The sequence below is a fragment of the Castor canadensis genome, chromosome 13, assembly GCF_047511655.1.
Source record: "Castor canadensis chromosome 13, mCasCan1.hap1v2, whole genome shotgun sequence".
Taxonomy (NCBI): domain Eukaryota; kingdom Metazoa; phylum Chordata; class Mammalia; order Rodentia; family Castoridae; genus Castor; species Castor canadensis.
This window is the reverse complement of record NC_133398.1, coordinates 19,483,686-19,509,205: the sequence shown is the minus strand read 5'-3', so window position 1 is coordinate 19,509,205 and position 25,520 is coordinate 19,483,686. Positions and strand designations below refer to the sequence as shown.

Genomic DNA, 25,520 nt, shown 5'->3' with positions numbered 1-25,520 from the left:
AGGATGCGGGGAAAAAGGAACCCTCTTACACTGTTGGTGGGAATGTAGACTAGTACAACCACTCTGGAAAAAAATTTGGAGGCTACTTAAAAAGCTGGACATCGATCTACCATTTGATCCAGCAATACCACTCTTGGGGATATACCCAAAAGACTGTTACTCCAGAGGCACCTGCACATCCATGTTTATTGCGGCACTATTCACAATAGCCAAGTTATGGAAACAGCCAAGATGCCCCAGCACTGACGAATGGATTAAGAAAATGTGGTATCTATACACAATGGAATTTTATGCAGCCATGAAGAAGAACGAAATGTTATCATTTGCCAGTAAATGGATGGAATTGGAGAACATCATTCTGAGTGAGGTTAGCCTGGCTCAAAAGACCAAAAATCGTATGTTCTTCCTCATATGTGGACATTAGATCAAGGGCAAACACAACAAGGGGATTGGACTATGAGCACATGATAAAAGCTTTAGCACACAAGGGAGGGGTGAGGATAGGTAAGACACCTAAAAAACTAGCTAGCATTTGTTGCCCTTAACGCAGAGAAACTAAAGCAGATACCTTAAAGCAACTGAGGCCAATAGGAAAAGGGGAACAGGTACTAGAGAAAAGGTGAGATCAAAAAGAATTAACCTAGAAGGTAACACCCACGCACAGGAAATCAATGTGAGTCAATGCCCTGTATAGCTATCCTTATCTCAACCAGCAAAAACCCTTGTTCCTTCCTATTATTGCTTATACTCTCTCTACAACAAAATTAGAAATAAGGGCAAAATAGTTTCTGCTGGGTATTGAGGGGGGGGAGAGGGAGGGGGCGGAGTGGGTGGTAAGGGAGGGGGTGGGGGCAGGGGGGAGAAATGAACCAAGCCTTGTATGCACATATGAATAATAAAAGAAAAATGAAAAAAAAAAAAAAAGAACACATATAACTCCTTTCATCTAGATTCCCAATTGCCTCCTTCCTGTTTTTGACATAGTTTTCCAATTGGCCCCTCAATTCTTTATGTAATCATCACCATTTCTACAACTACAGAATTAGGCATGGGGCAGTGATGGTAGTTGGTGCATTTGGGTTCCCATTCTGTTTCTGCTTTTAATTGGCACTACAATAAAAGGAAACATTTTCCTTTCCTCATCTATCAAATAGGAGTGATGGGTCAGTCATTCCTACATGACCTTTTGGCTTTAAGATTCTAAGTCTGTAGCTATTATCAGACCTTGCTTAACTAGAAAAGGTAAATTAAACTTCCAGCACAACCAGGAGGTGGTGCTCCAGTACCATGATTATACACCACTAAGAATACAGCAGGACTGCCCCCATTGGGGTTAAGGGCTTCCAAGAATCCCACAGGGTCATTTCTATGCTGTCAGTTTGATTGAGCATATTTTCCTCTTTTATTGCTCAATACATCTTTGTGTGGCTAATGTGGGAATTATTTGCTGTTCTTCTACAGGAATAGATAACCCTTCTTCCCTGTTGGTCAATGTAGAAATATAATTTTTGAATATTGAGTAAGTCACACTAGTGTTGGAAGGAAATGAAGAGTATTATTACACACATAGGCAGATACATCAGAGTAAGACAAGTAACTACAAACACCATGAGTCTTGTATTTGGGTATCAGCTCTGCCATGTGCAACTGTGTAACTTTGGGAAATGATCCTGTATTTTGCTTTAGTTACCTTCTCTGTAAATGATTACGTTGGATGAGATCAGTGGTTCCAAAATTTATATTTTGGCAGAGAAAAATAGTGGGAGAGAATCTTTCCTTAAATAAAGTCATACATGAAATTCTCATATATAAATAATTCCTGAAACTCTACATTTCACATAACAGAAACTGAATTCAAAAAAGCTTAAAAGTGTGCTCACTTCAGCAGCACATATACTAAAATTGGAACAATACAGAGAAGATTAGCATGGTCCCTGCACAAGGATGACATGCAAATTCATGAAGTATTCCATATTTAAAAAAAACCTTAGAAGTAAAACAGGAAATATATTGTCTTAAATAACTAGAAAACCAAAGGTGAAGAACAATGTCAGACATGGCTGTTGAAGGATCAAAAGCTGTCATCAGACAGCCATGTCTCCATTTCCTATGTATCTGTATCTACTTGGCTTCATTCTCAAACAGAAATTCAACATGTGTCAACAAGATGACTCTGGAACACAGTGGAGGAAAAGAGAGTTGTTCTGTTCCCCATATCTGCCGTCTGTCTGCATCAAACTCTGGGAAAGTTCAAGTTCATTCATATCCCTGTTGTTAAAGAGATGAGGTGGTGAGGTGCTCTACTTCCCAGTTCTGTCAGAATAACACAGATTTGAGAAAGGCAATATTCCACATGAAAGATAAGAGGAAGAAAGGGAAGGAGGAAGGATAGAAGAAAGAAAATATAATCAGAAATAAAAATGTAAATGAAGCTGGAATTATTTTGATTAAAGAAGAAAGGACATTTTGCTTATTTGTTTTGCTTGGTGATCCTTCAGGTACCCCTTTCATAACTCCTAAGTTATGAAGCAGAAAATAAACCATCCAATTTTTACCTGATTGTAAAACATACAATGGAAAAAAGGCAGCCTGTTTAACAAATGATGTAGGAAAACTAGGTACCTGCATGTAGAAGAATGAATAGATTCCTGTTTTTTTCACTGTGCTAATATCAATTCAAAGTATATCCAAGACCTTAATGTAAAGATTAAGATTTTGAAAGTACTGAAGGAAAGAATAGGGAAAACACTGTAAATATAGGGGTAGACAATAACTTCCTAAGTAAAACTCCAATAGTTCAGCAATTAAGGGAAAGGACTGAAAAATGGAACTACATGAAACTAAAAATCTGCACAACAAAGGAAGCAGTTACCAGCCTGAAGAAGCAGGCCACACAATGGACTGACAAGGAATTAATAACCAGAATTTACAGGGAGCTCAAAAAACTAAGCTCCCAAAGAAGCAATGACCCAATGGAGAAAGGGTAAATGATCAGAGATTTTTCAAAGGAAGAAGTACAAATGGCCACAAAATAAAAGCTCATGAAGAAATGCTCAACATCCATGGCCATAAAGGAAATACAAATAAAAAGCATATTAAGATTCTACCTCACTCATGTTAAAATGGCTATCATCAAATCACAAATAATAACAAATGCTGGTGAGCACTCAGGGAAAAAGGAACCCTTATTCCCTGATTGGTGGGAATGTAAATAAGTACAACTCTTATGGAAAGCAGTGTAGAGGTTCCTCAAAAACTAAAAATAGAACTACTACATGACCCAGCAATATTATTCCTGGGCATGTGTCTGAAGGAATGTAAGTCAGAATATAATAAAGACACATGCACACCCATGTTTACTGCAGCATTATACATAATATCCAAGCTAAGGGAACAGCCCAGATGTCCTACAACCTATGAATGGATTGAGAAAATATTATACACACATGCACACACACACACACACACTCACACACACACACACACACACACAATATCACTCAGCCATAAAAAAGGATGAGATCTTGTCATTCACAAGTAAATAAATAGAACTGGAGAACATTATGTCAAGTGAGGTAAGCCAGATGCAGAAAGATAAGGGTCATGTTTTATTCCATATGTAGAACATAGATCCAAATACAAATACAAGCATTATCATTTATGCATATCTATATCTATTTATATCAGTATCTTAATATCTATCTATCAAGAAAGAAAGAACATGTTTCCAACAGGGAAACTATTAGAGGAGACTAGAAAATTAAGGAAAGAGGAGAATGATAACATTGAAATATATCACATCTATGTAGGAAGGAGACAAAATGAAATACATAGAAAACTGTTGAACAATATGGGGTAAGAGGAAAGGATATGGAAGAGTAATACAGGGGTTTAGATTGATAAAATTACAATATATTTAAAGGTAAAGGCAAAACCCCACTGAATAATGAACAGATATTTAAACAATGAAGGACAAGAATGTAAAATATGTCATGTAAAGTGGAGGGTATTTGTAGGAGAGGGAGGGTAAATAAAGAGGATAAAGGAGGGTGAATATGGTCCATATGTTTTCTATATGTTTATGAGTATGGAACATTAAAACCTGTAGAAGTCATTTTAAGGAAGGGGAAAGGAAGAGGGAAAATAATGCAGAGTATGAACCAATTGTGTACATATATGGAAATATCACAGCTATTGTTACTATTATTATATACTAAGAAAACATTCAAAGTAAAACTAAGGGACTAGGGAATCGATAAATTTCCTTATAGTTTTGAAAGTTTAGACCATTAAATTGGTATAAATTGGTTTTTTAAAAAGTGACATAGTTTATCTCCACTCTATCATATTAATCCTGTATTTCCTCTCATTTTCTGTGGACTAGCTGCCTATTTAGAAAACAAGTTGCAGACTTGCCATCTTTGCTTGAACATTTTCACACACTATTCAAAATGATTAGAAAACTTGTTTAAGCCGTGCACATTCTGTGTAATGGTAAGAAATTCAGAGATACTACATTCAAATGGGAAAATTGAAGAACAAATAAAAAAATCAGTTGCCAAAGGGTTTGTATAAATTGTTACCTCTGTAAGAGCCTAATGAAATCACATTGTCTAAATCAACCATTTTCCACTTGAGGAAACTGAGACCTGAAAAGGAAAACCTTCCTACTTAACACCATGTAATGACTTAGTCTGAAAGCAACAGAAGAAGCCAAAAGTGCTGCTTCCAAACCCACTCTTCCTTCTAATTTACACCTCAGTAGATGTTGAAACCAGCAATATCTTTATTAATAACACAATTCTGATCATGTCACTTCTCCTATAAATTATTTTCTTGCTTCTGTATCTTCAGAGAATGGCCCAGGCACCTTAGTATGGCAATCGAGTTCTAGTTTGAACCCTATCACTCCTTGCTTTCAACTTCATGTGCACACACAATGACTCTTCCTGGCATTTCTCATGCATTTTTGCTATCCTGGTTGCTAGTCTTTGCTCAAATCTCCATGTCTGAAATATTACCCCCTCTTGCTTTTTTTTCCTCTAAAAAAAAGTTTCTTCTTCCCTCAGACTCAGTTCCTCTGTTACTCCCTTTGAAGCATCCCATGATCTATATTCTTTCTCACAGGGTTCATGATACAGCTTTTGTTTTCCCATTGCATCTCGTACTCATTCCTATGGTTACTCTTGCTAAGCTGAGTTGGACTGTCATTTTACACACCTAGCACTGTGAATGTCATTTTGAATAAATACATCATATTAATGTTAGGTTTGAGAGAGAAATTTCAAGCCAAAAATGCTTCTCTTGGACTACTGAAAAAACACAGAGCAGGCCTCATTAATGGTTCTCTTTTTTGAAAGGCCAGAACAAAGTTCCAGAAACATCTTTTATATGTGAGGCAATCATGACCATTTGATTGAAGTTGGTCAATAAGAGGAAACCTTATTTACAATCCCTCTCAATATCTAAAACTAAAGGTGAGGGATATTTCTTCTGGAGTGTCATATCTATTTGGTCTGAAGACATTGGAGATCCTGAGTTTACACATTTGCTCAATTGCAAACAATAGTGTGATCTGACAATGATATTTGTCAAGGCAAAGGAGGGAAGATTGTTATATATGCCAGTTTTCAGACTTCACTTCAGTTGTCAATCTTTTAACTCCAGTTCTACATTTGAGGATAATGTCCACATGCCTGACAGATTCAATTATAGTGACAGCTCATTATCAGCTATCTTTACACAGGTAGAGAGGGTGCAAGTTACATGCTATACTCAACGTTATCACAACATTCATTTTTCTCTCGAACAAAGTGAACTCAGCCCTCAATCTCTTTTGCATCAAATCATACAGCTGGCTGATGCTGTTTACTGACTATCTAGTGACCTATTCTCTTCAGCTCCAGGTGTATATGGTATTCAAGGGTAAGGAAGCACCTTTTATACCTTCACATCCAAACTTTCTCCCCACATTAGATATGTTCATACTATTTCACATGTATTTGTCCTTCAACTTGTACCTGTCAACATGTCTTATTTTATTTTTATTATAACCCTATAAATCAAGGCTGATTATTTTTGCTTCTGGGAAAATGATGTAGGGATAAGGCAAAATAAGTTATTTATCCCAATTCAAACAAGTTTATAAATTCCAAAGTCGTGACCTCAAATTGTTCTAAGTACAAAATGCATTCATTTTAATTCTTAATTCTGCTTAGTAAATATTTGCCAGATGACAAAGTAGATGAATGAATGGATATCCAGTCTATAAAACTTTGACACCTCTAGCAAAATGTATGTATTTTGAATGCCTAGAAGTTTATGTATTGTTCTACACTTGAACTCTTTGCAGAGAGATGTTAGAATATAATCCTGCTTGGAATTTTACCTGTATCATACCTAAGATCTCCCTAAACTTGAAAACTATCATGTCACATATACAGGGCATACCAAAAAAGAGAGAAAAAAAGAAGTTAAAATAAGCTTATTGGGGTCATCCTTCATAAGTCTTTCTAAAAATATTTTGTAAAATATGTGTGTTTGGGTGAATATGTTTTCCTGAAAGAAATCACTATAATGTTCTCATTCTTTCAGATTCTTCCCTATGCAAAAATATTTCTTGGATTAGCAATAAAAAAGGTGGCATTTCTTTTTGGAAAATGGAATAACCAAATAAATTCTAAATGATAGTTTTATCTTGGTTCATTTTATGCTTTAGGGAGGCTCTGCAAATGGCTGCACTGGGACATTTGTACTGCCTTTCTTCTTTGACATTGTCTTCAAGTTTTCATCCTCATCACCTAATACATCAGAATCTTTTCATTTTCCTTATACATTCTCACTCTCACCCACTGTCTTCAGAGCAGTGACTTCCTGATTTAGGTACTTACCATACTCCAATGCTCAATTTTTTGGGAAGTGGAACTGGGATTTGAACTCAAGGCTTTAAGCTTGGAAAGCAGGCACGTTACCACTTGAACCACAACTCTGCTCCATTTTTCCTGGGTTATTTTGGAGACAGGGTCTCATGAACTATTTGCCTGGGCTGGCCTCAAACTGTGATGATCTTGATCTCAGCCTCCCAAGTAACTAGGATTATAGGCATAAGTCACCAGAGCCTGGACAATGCTCAAGTTTTAATGGAAATGAACTCCAGTCACCAGGTGAATATTTCCTATGAAAAGATTTTGATGGCTAACTTTCTTGGGTCTGCATTCAACTGTGTCTGCACTGGAATTTTTATTTTCAACAAGACCTGGTCTTCCTGAAAACAGCCAAGGCAGAACTGAGCATAAAGAGCAATAAAGACAGCATGGTACTGGCACAAAAACAGATAAGAAAACCAGGATATGAATCCACACAGCTATGCCCACCTTGTTTTTGACAAAGGCACTAAAAACATAAGATGGAGAAAACACAACCTCTTCAACAAATGTTGCTGGGAAAAGTGGATATTTGCCAGCAGAAAATTAAAACTTGATCCATGCCTATCACTCTGTAATAGTATCAACACAAAGTTGATTAAGGACCTTAATATCATACCCAAAACCTTGCAGTTAGTAGAGGAAAGAAAAGGGAATACTCTGGAAGCAATAGGTATAGTCAAGAACTTCCTCAGTAGAACTCAAGCACACCAGCAACTATGAGAAAGGATGGACAAATGGGACTACATGAAATTAAAAAGCTTCTGCACAATAAAAGAAATGGTCTGTAAACTGAAAAGACCACCCACAAAATGGGAGAAAATCTTTGCTATCTATACATTTGACAAGGGACTGATAATCAGACTATAAAGGGAGCTCAAAAAACTAAACTCCCCCAAATCAATGAACCAATAAAGAAGTAGGCAACTGAACTAAACAGAACTTTTCAAAGGAAGAAATCCAAATGGCTAAAAAACACATGAAAAAGTGCTTACCATCCCTGGCCATAAAGGAAATGCAAATTAAAACCACACTAAGATTCTACCTTACCCTGATAGAATAGCTATCATCAAGAACACCAATAAGAACAAATGTTGGTGAGGATGTGGGGGTAAAAGGAACACACATACACTGCTGGTGGGAATGTAAGCTAGTACAACAACTTTGGAAAACAGTATGGAGGCTTCTTAGAAAACTAAGCATAGATCTGCCATATGATCTAGCAATACCACTTCTAGGGATACACCTGAAGGAATGTGGCTTGTGTTATTCCAAAATCACCTGCACACCCATGTTTATTGCAGCACTATTCACAATAGTCAAGGTATGGAAACAGTCAAGATGCCCCACTACAGATGAATGGATTAAGAAAATGTGGTATTACACACAGTGGAATTTCATTCAGCCACAAAGAAGAATGAAATTTTGTCATTTGCAAGTAAATGGATGTAACTGGAGACCATCACCTTAAGAAAAGTTAGTCAGGCTCAGATGGCCAAAAGTCACATGTTCGCCCTCATATGCAGATTATAGAACTAAAACAAATGCAGTAATATTATTAGATATGGGTCACACTAAGGGGAGAATGTGCACGGGAGGAATAGGGAAAGGGAAGAAAACCTAAAACTTGAATGTGGTTGATGTGCTCACTGTAAAGGAGCAAATATAGTGATCTTAAACTGTGTGAGGCAACTATGGGAAGGGGATTAGGAAATAATGAAGAGGTCTGGTAGAGATGAACCAATGTGTGTTGTAATGCATATGTGCATGGAACAATAGCCAAGTATGGAAACAGCCAAGATGCCCCACCACTGATGAATGGACTAAGAAAATGTGGTATTTATACACAATGGAATTTTATGCAGCCATGAAAAAGAATGAAATGTTATCATTCACAGGTAAGTGGATGGAATTGGAGAACATCATTCTGAGTGAGGTTAGCCTGGCCCAAAAGACCAAAAATTGTATGTTCTCCCTCATATGAGGACATTAGATCAAGGGAATACACAACAAGGGGATTGGACTTTGAGCACATGATAGAGCAAGAGCACACAAGGGAGGTATGAGGATAGGTAAGACACCTAAAAAACTAGATAGCATTTGTTGCCCTTAAGGCAGAGAAACTAAAGCAGATACTTTAAAGTGTCAGAGGCCAATAGGACAAGGGGACCAGGAACTAGAGAAAAGGTTAGTTCAAGAAGAATTAACTTAGAAGGTAACACACATGCACAGGAAATCAATGCGAGTCAACTCCCTGTATAGCTATCCTTATCTCAACTATCAAAAACCCTTGGTCCTTCTTACAAAATTAGAGATAAGGGCAAACTAGTTTCTGCCCAAGCAGTTATGGGGGGGGGTAAGGGAGGGGATGGGGGTTGGTGGTAAGGGAAGGGGCTGGGGGGAAGGGGGGGAGAAATGATCCAAACATTGTATGCACATATGAGTAATAATAATAAAAAGAAGCAGGGATACAAAAAACCCCAACAAAACAAAGCAGAACAAAACAAAACAAAACAAAACAAAAAATACCCAAACAAAGGAAGGGAGGCGGGAAGCATTTGTTGTGAAAGATTTTGATATTGACTGCTGAAAAAGAAGCATTGAAGTGCTCATGGGAAAATTCAGATCTTTGCTTGGTGCTTTGATTCACAAATGGTGGGTGAGCTCCATGACCTTTGTAGAGTCAAGGTGCTATTTGGAATAAGAGTTCTACTGGATTGAATGGTGCCAGGATTCCTTGTGGGCAGGAAGGCAGCCTGGTGGGTTGGCTTTGAGTGGCCTTGAGTGGAACCTACTGGAAGGAAGAGCTCCAGAGGGCTAGCCATTGAGGTGGGATTGGAGGTTATTTTATTCACTTCTTTGTGTGTTTCCCACATTTTCTTTTGTGTGTATGTATATACATTTTATTAAATAAAACTTTTACACACACAAAAAAATATGTGCATGGAAGCAATGCTAAGAATCTCTCTGTACAGCTATCTTTATCTCAAACTAGCAAAAATGCAATGTCTTTCTTGTTATCTCTTATGTTTTCTCTTCAACAAAATCAGAGAACATGAGGGTGAAGCTGGGGGTCTGAGGGTGAAGCTGGCCCATACAATGTATACATATGTGAGTAAATGTAAAAGTGATAAAAAAGACTTGCTCTTCATTTTTGTTGGCTGATGTTCAGTACCTATAGATGCAGTTCATTTCACTCTCTGTGTTTTATTGAAATTGGGGAATGCTCCCACCAGGCATTTCCCAAATTTCTCTTTGCCTAAAACTTCCTTAACACTTTGGACGTATCTGGAAAAAAAGTCCGATCATGTATAATTGTTCTTGTATCTATAATATGGTCTTTCAAGTAGACAATCAATAAATGATCTTTGAAGAACTACTGGCAAATTTTAATTACTAAAAGTTTTATCAATCAATAAAAATGGCCAAAGTAAATGGGTGAACAAATAAATGCACAAATGACTGATTGGGAAGATGGACAGAGAGTTATTTTCCAGGTCACCTAGAAATTTATTGAGAATGAACTTCAATTATTTCAAGTTATTATTAAACTTATCAAAGATATTGAATTGGAAATTAATTTTTTAATTTTTCCATAGTTTAACTTTGTTCAACGTGTATTTAAGTCTTCTCTTAATTATGATATTTTCTGAATCACACCAATAGGTGAAACTGGCTCATTAAACTATCTCATTACTAATAGCAATAGTAATATTATTGTTACCATCTTATGGATGTGGTTTGAACTATTTTTTTTCAGTTTTGATTTTTATTTATTTATTTTTCTCTTTTTTTGTTATTCATTTATTCACATGTGCATAAATTGTTTGGGTCATTTCTCCCCCTGCCCCCACCTCCACCCTCTCCCTCCCTCCCCCCTCGGTTCCAGGCAGAACCTGTTCTGTGCTTTTCACCAGTTCTGTTGAAGAGTAGAAATAAGCAATAATAAGAAAGACATAGCATTTTTGCTAGTTGAGATAAGGACAGCTATATCTATTTTAGCTATTGTCTCTAGTACATGCAATGGCAGAAACTGAATATAAGCCCATGTTGTTAAAGATCTTTAAAGATATATTAAAATGATTTTGACTATAAATACAAGGAATGTCAAAATAAGATAATGGTCCTTAAAATATTGAGGTTGCAGTTTGTAGAATGGATTTTATAAGACAAGGGCAAGCAGGTAGCCAGTGAGGCAACTACAGACCTACTCTAACCAGAGGAGAATTGATGGTGCTTGGAATTAGGGTAGTGGCTGTGGTATGAAAGTAGCTCCATGGAATAAGTAGATACAGAAAGTAGAATACGTAAGATTTGGTGTTCAATTGTAAGAGGGTTTACAGCAGGCAGAGGGACCAAAGGTATTTACAAGTTTTTTTTTAATATTGTTCTGAATATGTGACACTTTTCCCTAGATGGTTAATTTTATGCAAACTTACTACTATGATGATTCTTTGTCAGAAATAAAAAAGTAACCCCAGAAATTCTTGCATCTATATAAAAGTTTTGCATCTTAACTACCTCTTCATAGAACATGTAATTTCCTAACTTCAAGCTCCGTGTCTTCTCTTTATTTGCCTGCTTTACTACCAAATGTGATGATTACACACACTTCTTACTTAAGAAAAAGAAAGGAGGAACACATTTAATATCTCACTCTACACCACAAAAGTTTGGGGAAACATATTAACTGAAGTCAATCATTATTTAATGACACCCTTTGTTTACTTGGCTTACTAGGGAGACAGAACATGTGGGGAATTAAATCTGTGAACATTTAAAATACTCAGTATATTATGATGAAGCAGGTTTAACTTCAAATTTAATATACATGGGAAAAATTAATACAATCAATCATATTATTAGACTTTAAAAATTACTTCTCTCAATAAGTGCATAAAGATAATTTCACAAGATTAAATGTATACTCTTAAAAGTATTTAGTGTCTACAAAAACCTACAACTAATATAACATTAATGGTGAAAGACCAGTTGCTTTGCCATCACATTTTTAGGATATAAGAGAAACAAACAAAAAAAGTTGTTATTCTGCACATCATGAATATTTTGAAAAGGAAATTAAAAGAAAATTACTACAGAGAAGAATAAAATATCTAGAATCAATTGTCATCAAGAAAATGAATGAGTGAAATAAAATATCTAGAATCAATTGTCATCAAGAAAATGAATGAATGAAATGGAAAAGTTTGAAGCATTGTTGAAAGAAGTTAAGGCCCAAAATGATGGAAGATAATCCTGTGTTCATGGGTTGAAAACTTAACATTGTCAAGTTATCAATATTACTCAAAGCAAGCTACAGAGTCAATGCACTCTTCCAAAATTCCAGTGGCCTTTTATGAACAACCCGAGTATGCAATCCTCAAATTCATGTGGAATTGTAACTGTTCAAATAGACTGAACACCTTGAAAAAGAATAAAATTGTAAGACTCACAGTTCCTGATTTCAGCATTACTACTAAACTATACATAAGAAAAAACACACACAAAAAAACCAATAAGATAGAATTGAGAAATAGAGATAAACCAATTTATGTGTGTCATTTCATTTTACAACAAATGTACCAAAATCATTCAAATGGAGAAAGAACAACCAATTAATGAACATGATCCTGGGTCAAACTGGGTTTACACTTGAAGAAATAGGAGAAGACTTGCAAGTTATGTATTTGATGAGGGCCTAACATTATATATCTGTATCTGTATATAAAATTCTTACCACTCAATCACATAAAGAAAAGAACACATTTTAAAAATGAAAAGAGGATCATACTTGAATAATATTTTTCCATAGAAAATATGCAAATAATCAACAAGCAAGTAAAAAGTGCTGAACATTATTAGTTTAGGGAAACACAAGCAAAACGACAATGAGTCACCAATTCAGTGATGCCGCTAGGAGATATCCGTGCAATAGAGTATTATACACCCACAGAAAGAATTAAATATCAATATTAATGCATGCTATAATGTGAGTTAACTCCAAGAATATACTGTGTGAAAAAATTGCACAAAAGGTTACCCTATATTTAATTTCATTTATTATTTAATTTCATATATATGAATATTCAGAATATTAAATCCATACAGACAGAAAGCAGATTGGAGGTGGAGGGCTGAGAACAAATTGTCTAGTTGGTAAGAGCTTTAGTACTTGATAGAAATGATGATTGTATGACATTGTGAATATCCTAAATGATACTAGATTGTAAATTTTTAAATGGTTAATTTTTATATTGTGGGAATTTCACCTCAGAAATTTATTTTTGAAAACTACTTGTTGTAAATAAATCAATCTTAAAAGGTAATATCTACAATTATGTGAAAATTAAGAACTATTTAAAGGATATATTTAAAATGTATGCAAAGACTACACTGAAAGCTACAAAACATTGAAAGATTGCAAAGAGGTAGTAAGAATCTAAGGAACTGGAGAGAAACACCATGTTCATGGATAAGATATGAACACTCATTATTTGTTGATGGTGAAACAATCAAGATCTTTTTTTAACTTTTTATTATTATTCATGATTATTACTATTCAGTAGTACACCAAAAGTGGCAAACTTTATAAGTTTTCACCAATAAAATTACCTTTTAAAAAGATACTAAGATTATTAACATTAGAATATCATAAACAACATAATTTTGTAAGCTGTCTACATATCAAATTATAATCTACTCTATAGATAATTCCCTACCTTGACATCTCTCTATTTTGGACTCTTAATGAAGGTGCTGTGGAACAATAATCTTAATATGGGTTATTTTAGAAAGGTTTAATGTCATCAGCTTAAAAATATCTGAGCTATGAGACCAGGTCTCATAACTACACTTTTGGATTGATCTTGATTCCATCCTCACGTTTCACTGGCAGTATTCAGTATTTTTGATATTTGCGTAGGGGATATTTCTTACTTTTATAATTATATGCCAGCTGGAGTAGCTGAGAATTAAAAATGATTTCATTTTCCAACCCTGTGAAGCCTGAGTTGGAAATATTCTCTCTAAATTCTGCTTGGAAATGAGACAGATCTTTCTTAAGTTATTTTTCCATTGCCTTAATAGGCAGATAAATGAACCAATTACAGAGTCAATATGTCCTTGGCAAAACTCACAAATTCATTGGGTCTATTTTTTCTTAAACTTTCTACTTTGCTGTAGGCAGTAATGTTACCATCCATAGCATAGCACACTTTCAGCAGCCACCAGTAGCAACTTCTATACTTCTCTATCATTCTCCAGTAAGAGTTTCCTCACCATCCTTCTGGCCTCTTCCTGTAGCCTGGTCCAGAAGCTACAGTCATGTCTTTTATATTTTTAGTATGGTAACACTAATTTATTTATTTGGTTTTCTAGGTCTATCTAAAATCCTTAATGTCACTCAGTGACTCAAAACAAAAAAGATTTTTAAACAATATATGATTATTTGGGGATCTGCTGGGAGTTCTTTCGCTTCATAAGGTATTGACAAGGGTCTAAAGGTAAAAAGATAAAGATGTATTATTCAGTTCACAGCTTGGCTGGGTCTCAAACATTCCATGGTATTCACTATTTACTCCAGTCTCAGTTCTCTCTCAGCAATCAAACTTCTTAAGGGCTATGTCAAGATTAGGACTGCATCACTTCTGCCTTAATTTATTGGCCACCCCCCCACACACCAAATTTAAACCCAGGTCAAGGATAGTGAAGTAGACTCCATTTCTGATAGGAAGAGTGTCTTGAGGGGTTTTGAGATGAGTGTTGTTCCTGGGCATCTTTGGGGATAATGATTACACTATACTATCTGTGAAATTTTCATGTTTTCAGGTCAATATATTCATTCCCAACCCATCTTTTTGGATGGTTTTAGTTAGGACTTTATAATTAGAGACTAAAAAATTCATTACTAATACAAATGTAAGAAGTGAATGTATGTGAGTTGTCTAGGAAAGGAAAGTAAATTAAGGAAAGATAATCCTGGACAAGTGTAGTGAACCTTCCTTCCGCAGGATCATAGGTTAAATCCCAAAGAAATATTTGAAAGAGCTTCATCCATTCTTTCCCCAGACATTCTATAGGTCTTTGTTACTGAAGAGTGCATTTAAGTGATTCTATGGAAAAATGAGTTTCATTGCTAAAGGGTTCATCAAAGCTCTTGATGGCTAATATGCATCACGAATCATAAAGTGTGGTATGTCGTAACATTTCCTAAATTCATTTTAGCACAGATTCCTTAGTCAGTATCAAGAAATGCTCTTCCATACGATATGCTCTGAGGAGTTCTGATATAGTTTGAACCTGGGGAATCAGAGGCTCAGAGATTTTGAGTCACTTGCTTGTAATGGCAAGTAGGAGCAGAACTTGGGACCTCTCTCTGGGTTTCTAGTCCAAAGTTCCGTTATTCTCCTTGTGGCTGAGTTGTGGACACATACCACTGGAGGATGATTTTTCATGCTAATTTAATACCTTGATCCCTCTCTTCCTTCCCCCTGTACACATCCAATCCATTTTGTAAGATTCCACAACTGTGGAATGAGGCATAGGCAGGCTCACGTGAAGATAGCACACATAGGGCGTTGGTGGACATCTGTCAGTACTAGGACTCCCCATGTTCAGAAACTTTAATCACATGATCATAAAGAAATACAAAGTAATGCTCTCTTATTACCAAAGATCTCATGAGACAATTTTTTTTTTGCCTGGAGCTAATTCTAATATTTCACAGATCACTAACTTCTTACACTCTTTGGAAAAATACCCATTTTACCAAAACCAACGTCCAAATCATACCTCCTTCCATATGAAAATACACACATTTGAGCAGCTATGTGTGCTTTCCAGATATGCTAAGTGCTTTGGATACATTCTTTTTGACCAACTTGGAGTTCTGGTCTTGTATAAAAACTTTCCACTCTTTCATGTTTTCCAGACAGTGTCTAGTTGAAATTGAAACAAGGACAGAATTGGGTATTTGGTGAAGGAAATGACATGTGGACCTCATAGAACTAAGAGGTGATGTCATATCCTAAGATGAAGACTCTGTCACCAATGTCTTTATGGCCTGGAATTAGTAAGGTGGCACAGAGAGAGCACTGGTCTCAGAGTCAGAAGACCTAGATTTCAGTCTCAGTGTTGCTGTTATCTCTGCTTTCCCCTGAGTCCACTACATTACCAACTTTGCTGAATTCTTGATCAATTCAGTAGGCCTTTCCCACTTGAGTGTTCTTTTCACCAAGCTACATCAATCAAATTAAAAAGTCCCATTATAGTTATACACAAATAGGATGTGAAAAATCTGACATTTGCAAGAGATACTAAGCTTTCTCTGTAGAGTCTTCAAATGGAACTCAGACCAGTGGGTGGGAATTGCAAAAAAACAGAGTTTTAGGCTAAGGTTAGATGATCAATTAAAGGAAGATTCTGTAGAAGAAACAGAAGAATAACTTTAATATTTCCATGATATTCGCTCCTGGAGGAAATTTTCATTTTTTAAAGATCTCTGGCTTCTATGTAGACAGTAGATGTCAGGGATCATTTGAGGAAGCCAGGGAGCCAGTTAGGAGTCTTTCCAAATCCAGGAGAAAAGTGAAAATGGGTTGCACCATAGTGATGGGATTTGGAATTCCGGTAATTTAAGGTACATTTTGAAACTTCCAAATATAGATATCAAACAGACTATGAAATATACGAATTTGGCTCTGAGAGAGAAAGTTTGAAATAGAGATAAAATTGTGGGATAAGAAGCATTTATTTGATATATGATAAGATTCAGAAAGGTACATTTTGAACTGATATGAGAAAGTAAGATTCAAAGACTGAGATATGGAGAAGGGGAGTAAAAGCAGAGTGTACCAAGTGAAGAAGAAAGAGCTAGAACTATGTCAGGCTAAGGTACATCAGGCCCTCAGTGTCTGAGCTCAAACCACTATGTATCTTTTCTCTAGAGACATCTTCTGGCCATCACAGATCCCTGTACATTTAGAGTCAAAGCCAATAAAGGATTACAGCAAAGGGTAATTTAATTGAGGATAAGAATAGAGCCTACAGGTTATTTCTTTTTCTCTTACACTGGAATAAAGTTCCCCCTTTGCCCCTGAATAACATTGAATTAATTAGTGTTTGTCCTTTTCCAAGTTTGGCAATCTCATCCAGTGTAATTCAGTTCAGACTTCAATGTGACAACCCAAGAGACTAGGATAGATTATAAGCAATTTAGAAATGCCTTGTCACGTTTAATTTGTCTTTGGCCAGGGATTTTGAGTTATTTCTAAGATTTAAAAAAAAAAATTTAAATTGGTTCCAAAAATAAAGCACTATGTTCTTCTTTTAAACTTCTCCCCAAAGCAAGTGCTCTTACAGCAAAGTCTTCAAGGAACCTCCAGATTTCCGTTACTGTACTTTTTAGTATCTCTGGATGTCCTTTGCTTCTCCTCTACAAGCAGACTTGTGTTTTATGTTCCCTCTGTCTTTGCTTCCATCCTGCCAGTGTCTGGTTTGATATGTATACTTTACAGTTGATGCATTGTTTTTCTATTACTGCTGTAGAAAGTTACTATAAACTTACTGTCTTAAAACAACTCAAATTTGTTGATTTATATAAAGTAGGTTATGAGTTTGGCACAAATCTCAAACAGTTAAAACCAAGGTATGAGAGGCTGTGTTCCTTTTTGGAGACTCTAGTAAAGAAACCAGTTCTGTTCCATGTTTCTATGGATTGGATGTGGTTTGTCCTCAAGAGTTAATGTGTTGGAAACTTGGTCCTCTTTGTGGAGATGGGAGAGTGATGGATCTTTAAGAGACAGAGCCTAGTAAGTGGGTTTTAGGTCACTGGGAGCATGCCCTCTGTAGTGGTCATATGGCCTCAGCTTCTCTGGCTCCCCATCTGGCCACATGATCGCTCTCTGTTTTTTAATTGTTTATACATTTATTCATATGTGCATACATTGTTTGGGCCATCTCTTCCCGCTGCTCCTGCCCCCTTCCTACCCTCCCCCCTCACTTCCAGGCAGAACCTGTTCTGCCCTCTTCTCCAATTTTGTTGAAGAGAAAATATAAGCGATAATAAGAAAGACATAGCATTTTTGGTAGCTTGAATAAAGATAGCTATACAGAGAGATTCCTAGCATTGCTTCCATGCCCATATGTATTACAACCCACATTGGTTCATCTCTACCAGACCTCTTCACTACTGCTTAGTCTCCTTCCAATAGTTGCCTCAGCCAGTTTAAGATCACTATATTTGCTCCTCTACAGTGAGCACATCAACCACATTCAAGTTGTAGGTTTCCTTCCCTTTCCCTATTCCTCCTGTATGTGTTCTCCCCTTAGTGTGTGACCCATGTCCAATAATATTACTGCATTTGTTTTCTGTCTGTAATCTGCACATGAGGGAGAGCATGTAATTTCCACATGATCTCTTGCTTCCATACACAATCTCCTTATTGTGACATTGTTCATCATGAGATCTTTATCAGAGCTGAGCTGCTACTGGCATCATGCCTTTGAACTTGTATGATTATAACATTAATAAACCTCTTTTCTTTATAAAATTAGTCTGACTCAGGTATTTCCCTATTGTAATTAAAACAGACTAATACTCATATGGTTAAAGAATTAACTGTGACTTTACTTACAATGAAGTGAGGACTACTTTTAGCTCCTAGAGATCCCCTATATCTCAGAATCAGCAACATGATGTTAAATCCTTCTTACGATTCCATCTCTTCTGTCTCTTCTTCTGTCATAATAGATCTGGCTGACTGCTTTCACTTTCATTTTGAGGACTTGCATGATTAAATTGGCTCCACCCTGATGGAAAGTATAATCTTTCCATTGCAAAGGCTTTAATTCTAAGTACGTAGGTAAAGTATTTTTTATCATGTAAGATAACCTATTCACAGATTCTGGATATTGATGCATGGGTATCAGTAGGGGACCATAATCTGCCTGGCATACCTGACAAAGGTGAGGCCCACTTTTTAGAATTTTCATTGAGTATTGAGGAAGATATTTCTTGAGCACATAGTACAGTGTTCACATATATATGATATAAGATGCATGTTTGATATATATTTTATATATATATATGAACATGAAAGGGAAAACTTGAGTCTGTAGATCAAACAGATCAGCAAACACACACAAAGAAAGAAGAAATAATTGTCATGAGGTCACACAGTGGGTTAGTGGCAAACCCCAAGCCAAATTACACAATAATATGTGAATTTTGAGGGAGAGTATTTTCAAGAACAAAACTCCACACCTGCTTTCCATGGCATTCCACACATAACCTAGGGACTGAGGTTCTTGATTCTCTTCCATCCAGGCATCCCAAAAGAATTAGTGACTGAAAGAAAGGCATGCTGACTTCATCTGATGTGACAACTTTGGTCTTCCTCTGGCGTTCTCAGTTCCCACATTCCTCTTGAACCTCTGACCTCATAACCAAATCGATGTCAGCTCACTTAATGCTAAATGTTTCCTGCACATACAACCATTTTGCATCTGCTTAGTAAAAATGAAGCCATTCAGCATCCATTGACATGAAATAATTTTCCACTTTATGTCAGTCCCAAGTCAACAATTTCCTGCTACAAGTGACACTTAAATACTTGGAGGCACTTGGACCCATTATGAATTTTCGTAGCCCAGGCTGTTTCATATTTATCACCAAATCCTATACTTAGAGACAATATGGATCAAAGTCCTAGTTTCATGTAATTAAATACAAGGATTGAAGCATAGTCCATTTTCCTTTCAAACTGTAATCTCATCATTACCTAAAGACAAAAAAAAAAGTCATTGAGTTTGTAATTACAATGGAACAGGTAGGAGTAGAGAATCATTCATTCATTTGGTGAGCAAAATAGAAACTTTCTGACTGTTAGGCATTCTGGCAGACACAGAAAGGAATTAAATAATACTCTTAAAAGAATTGTACATTACAGTAGGGACAGTTAAATGTATACAACGTCTGTGACAATAAAAGACATATTTGCCAGGCGCCAGGGGCTCACACCTGTAACCCTAACTATTCAGGAGATTTGAGGTTCAAAACTAGCCTGGGCAAATAGGTTCCAAGACCCTATCTCAAAAAAACCCATTATAAAAAAGGGCTGGTTAAGTGGCTCAAAGTTTAGGGCCTGAGTTCAAACTCCAGTGCCAAAAAAGGACATAATTAATCATCAACAATTATTAAAAATTGTCTTACACTAATGGCATCCAAGCATTCTTGGCTGTAAAATTTTCATTTAAGAGAAATTTCATAAAGATGACAAGTAAATACAACTGATTGATAGAAGACCTGCTATGACTGAAGTGGAAACAGGTCATTAAGCAACTATTGTGCCACCTCTCCAACTGAAGTTTCTGACAGAGCTCTTCCTAATGTATACTTAAAAGATACTTCTTACAGTATTTTCAATTGACTTATACTTATTGGATGCACTGATCTACATAGACACAAACAGAAGATGAATGTTTTTGCATAACTATACACAGTATAAAAACTTAAACTTACCGTCCAAACTAAATTTTCCCATACTGCTTATTTATATCCTGGGGGATTCCAATAGTTTCTTGGGTCTTTCTCATGTTTCAATACATAATTTTGCTTTCTAGGTACTAAGATGTCCAACTTAATGTAAAACTAAAGACAATCTCAGTCAATTAAAAAATATCGCATGCTATTGAAGATAGCAAAATCTCTTTTTATTTTAAGGTTGAGTGATATGCCATTATATATAATGATTAATAAATAATATTGATAAATATGTAATGCATATATATATTACTTACATACACACATATGCATATATCATAATTTCTTTATCAGTCATCAAACACTTTGTTCCTATATATCACCTATTGCTTAGAGCACTGCAGTGAAAATAGAAGTACAGATAACTTCATAAATTGATGATTTCATTTCCTTTGATTATGTATGCAGAATAAAGATGAGACAGCAATGAAAACAGTCACCAGACTTAAGAGACAGTGCACAGAATAGAAGAAAATCTTTGCCAGCTACTTATCTGATAAGGGACTAATATCCAGAATCTATAGGGAATTAAAAAACTCAGCCCCCAAAGAATCAACAACCCAATGAAGAAATGGACACAAGAATTAAACAGGGAATTCTCAAAAGAAGAGATGCAAATGGCCAGTAAATACATGAAGAATTGGTCAACTTCCCTGGTGATAAAAGAGATGCAAATTGAAACAACTCTTAGATTTCATCTCACACGAAATAAAATGGCCATAATCAAGGGCAATAACAACAACAAATACTGGTGAGGATGTGGCAAAACAAGACCCTTATACACTGCTGGTGGGAATGCAAATTAGTACAACCACTAAGGAAAGCAGTATGGAGATTCTTCAAAAAACCAGAGATAGAATTGCCATATGATCCAGTGATACTGCTCCTGGGCATCTACCCAAAGGGTTGTAAGACAGGATACAGCAGAGAAACCTGTACACCAGTGCTAATTGCAGCACTATTCTTAATAGCCAAGCTTTGGACACAACCCAGGTGCCTTACAACTAACTGATGAATGGATCAAGAAATTGTATATATACATATTAATCATGTTCAGTGAAGTTAGCTAGTATCAGAAGCACAAAAGTCACATGTTTTCTCTCTTGCATAGAAGATAGATCCAAAGATAAACATATAAATAAAAACAAGCATGATCATGTACAAACTCAGTTGTATAACATATTTGTAATTCTATGGAACTTGGAGAAAGAGGGAAAGGAAAAGAGAAGAATGATAGACCATCAGTAATATCGCATGACATAAGATGTAAAGTTTACAGGATATAAGGATGTGTATTGAAAACTGTTGAAAAATGGGGCGTGGAAGGTAAAGGGGTAAGGGAGAATAATGGAAGGGGTTGAACAGACCAAAGTTGAGTACACTCACAGTGGGCACACATTGAAACACCCCTTTGAACATCAATTTAAATATTAATAATGAAAACCAGGACTGTAAAATAGGTACAGTATGTGTGTGGGGGGAGTATGAGAGAGGGGAAGGGTAAATGAAGGAGATTAAGGTGACAGTATATGGTAGATGGACTTCATATACCTATATGAAACAGAATTAAGAAACCTCTTGCAATTGCTTTAAGTGGGGAAGGGAGGGGATTGGGGGGGAGAGACGATGGTAGCAATGTAAATAATGTACAATATAAGTCTAAGCAGAATGGTCACTATGAATCCCCCTTTTGTAATGAATATATCTTAATAAAAATTCATTAAAAATACATTATAAAAAAAGAAGGATGACTGGGTCATATGGTAGTCCTGCCATTTGCAATGATATGGATGAACCTATAGGGCATTATGATCAATGAAATCATCCAGACAAAGTTAGAAAAATACTGCATGATCTCACTTATATGTAGAATTTAAATTTCGAATATAAAGAAATACAGAATAAAATGATGCTTACTAGTGTAGAGGGAGGGGCAGGGGGAAATAGTAAGATGTAAGTCAGAAGGTGTAAAGGTGCAAAGTTGCAGTTATTGAGACAAATACATCTAAAGAGCATGAGGTTTATAGTTAGCAATGTTGTATTGCATATTGGTAACTTCCCAACACTTTAGATGAAAAAAAGAAAAGGAAGAAAGGAAGGAAGGAAGGAAGAAGGGAAGGAAGGAAGGAAAGAAAGGAGAGGGCAACACAAGGAAAGAAAGAAAGGAGAGAAGAAGGAAGAAAAGGAATATGAAAAGATAGTTATGTTAATTTTCTGGACTGTAGCAATCATTTTAACTATGAACATGCATGTCAAGTTATCACCCAGCTCTCAGGTTATAGTGGCAGGAAGACTGTGAGTTTAAAGCAAGTTTGAGCTACATGACAGCCTGTCTCAAAAAGAGAGAGAAAAAAAGATAACTATTTCAAAACACCATGTTGAGAATCTTCAATATGCACAATATAAACACACTTTTCCTTTCCCAAGCTTTGGCATGACACAATTGGAAAATCAGAGAGAGGTAAAGAGATTTGCGATTACCCTCTTCACTATTTCCCCACAGTGCTCTTCTATTCCTATTTCCATAATTATAGCTTCTTTGATGCTCTTCTGAAAGGTCAGGGTGAAGTGAGAAAGGAATGAGGCAAAGGATGTCTCACTTGCTTTGCAGGACTGTTGCATACGATTGTGTAGTTTACATACTGCACAAGGTTATCCATGCAGAAATCTTGCTCTTTTCATAAAGGAAGCTATATACTCTGGTGAGGGGCTGCACCCTCCCGGAGAAAGGGTGTGTTATTGCTAGTTAGTTATCACAAAAGTGTTTTTTTTAATATTTAGTGCTTTACTGCCTACTCTAGGAAGGTGTATTTTTTATAATTTTCAACAGGGAATGTAGGAAGAAGCAGCCCTACTGACCAGCACAACTTAAAGCTGACATCGTACTGACTGTGGGAGGTGTTTGAAAGTAGGCTCTTTCTTTGTGAAGTGCCTTGGGGATTATCAGGAGTTCTCCTGCTTTAACCTAGCTATAACAGGGCTCTTTAGGTAGCTAATTCCTGATGCCAGTGATCCTCTGGCTAAATATTTATGACCAATTCCTCCCTATACACTACATTGACTACACTATTATGGTTTATCACTCTGCATCAGCTTCAGCAGAGTCTCATCCATTATGCCAGAAAGCTTGTGATTTGTCTCATTCAAGAGAACACTTGTGCATTTACCCCACCATGGCAGGAGAGGGATTCCAACAGCCACCTTAAACCCCAGATGCTACAGACCCCTTCAGCAAATCTTTTTCATTAGGTCTATTCATATGTAAGTCAAGTTCATGTTTTTGTACTCACTATATTTCAGGGCAGATATGAAATTCTCAGACACCTCCTCTCACTGATCAACCCTTTAGCATCCTCTCTGTACTAGAACTTGAGGGGATGAGCCAAGTGGCAAAACCAATTCCACAGCTCTTGGTCCTATATCAACAGGTGGCGATGGATGTTCTGGGAGACTCAGCTGCATCAAGGAAAGCTATTAATGTCCAACTCCTAATGAACTGATGGATCATTACATAGATAGTTTGGTGCCAGACTTTGGGATCCTCTCATTTAAAATATGATTTAGGTAGCACCTGTGGCACTCTGATTGACACTTCAAAGGCAGAGGAGATAAATTCTAGATGTGTCTGTGTTAGGTTCTTAGTACTACTACAGAGACTACAAGTTTATAGGCTTTAGACTACATAAGCTTATTATCCTAATACTCTGGAGGTCCGTTCTGAAAAGAGGTCATGCAGACCTAAATATCAAGGTGTCTCCAGGTGGATAATCTGTTTCCTGGTCTTTTATATTTTCTGGAGGCTTCCTGCATTCCTTGACCCATGACCCAAATTGCTGCAATCTTTGCTCTGCTATTACAATTCCTCATCTCTGCTCTGAATGTCCCTGTATCCCCTTTATATGGCATCTTGGGTTGACATTGCCCATCATTAAATTAATAACATTTGAGATTCAAGCCAATGTATTCACAGGTACAAGGAGTAGGGTATGGATATCCCTGGGGGTGGGTATTTTTCTGCCTACCACATCATTTTTAATAGGACATAGGTAGAGAAAATGAAAAAAAGTTGTAAGTGTAAATCTTTTAAAGACTGCACGTAGAATAAAGGCTCCTCAGAAAACAAAAACTAGAACTTCCATGTGATCCAGTACTATACCACTATACTACTTCTCAGGTTATACCCAAAGGAATCAAAGTCAGCCTTCACTAGAGATACCTGCATACCTGCACTTTTGTGACATTATTCGTAATAACTAAGCTATGGAATCAACTAAGTGCCCATCGACTGATGAATGGGTAAAGAAATGTGGTGTATATATGCATACAATGGAGTATTATTCAGGCATATAGAACAAAATCACTTCATTTTTAAGAAAATGGATGGAATTGGAGATCATCATGTTAACTGAAATAAGCCTGACTTGAAATGATAATTATCACATATTTTCTGTCATACGTGGCATCTAGAAAAATATGAAGACATGAAAATAGTAGAAGGACTAATAAAAAAGAGGAAGGAAATTAAGAGAATGGGAAGGAGTAGGCAGTGAAGGATTATAAAGGGATGCATAGTATCAAAGTATATTAAATTCAGATGTGAAACTATTATGATATACCCATTATTATGTACAATAATATGCACCAATAAATTTATACTTTTTGGCAGTTCTGGATTTGCACTCAGGCTTGCTAAGCAGGTACCCTACCAATTGAACCACTTTGACAGCTAATAATATTTTATTTTAAAATAAAATACACATGCAAACAAAAAAGAAGAGTGAACTTGGATGAGTTATTTAAACCATTTCAACCCTCGTTTTCTTAATCTATAAAATGAAGATAATACTAATACCTGTCTGATACAGTTCTGTATATTAAATTAGTTAATATTTTCGAGCACACTAAGAACAGTACTGCTAGAGCAAGTGCTATGTAAGTGTTTTATTAATCACAGGGGAGTGTGCCCTACATTGCAAAGTTGATGTGAGATCCAGCTGCTTCTTGTTTGGCCAACATTATTACACATTCTAGAATAAATAGCAGCAGGGGCTCATTAA

The 25,520-nt window shown here is 36.2% G+C and overlaps 1 non-coding gene across 1 annotated transcript; it reads left to right on the top strand.

The window, feature by feature from the left end:
- Positions 1–1,872: 1,872 nt before the first annotated feature.
- LOC141415878 (U6 spliceosomal RNA) lies at positions 1,873–1,979 on the top strand. The gene has a single exon (XR_012440830.1). It is a non-coding gene; the product is annotated as a U6 spliceosomal RNA (small nuclear RNA).
- Positions 1,980–25,520: the final 23,541 nt, after the last annotated feature.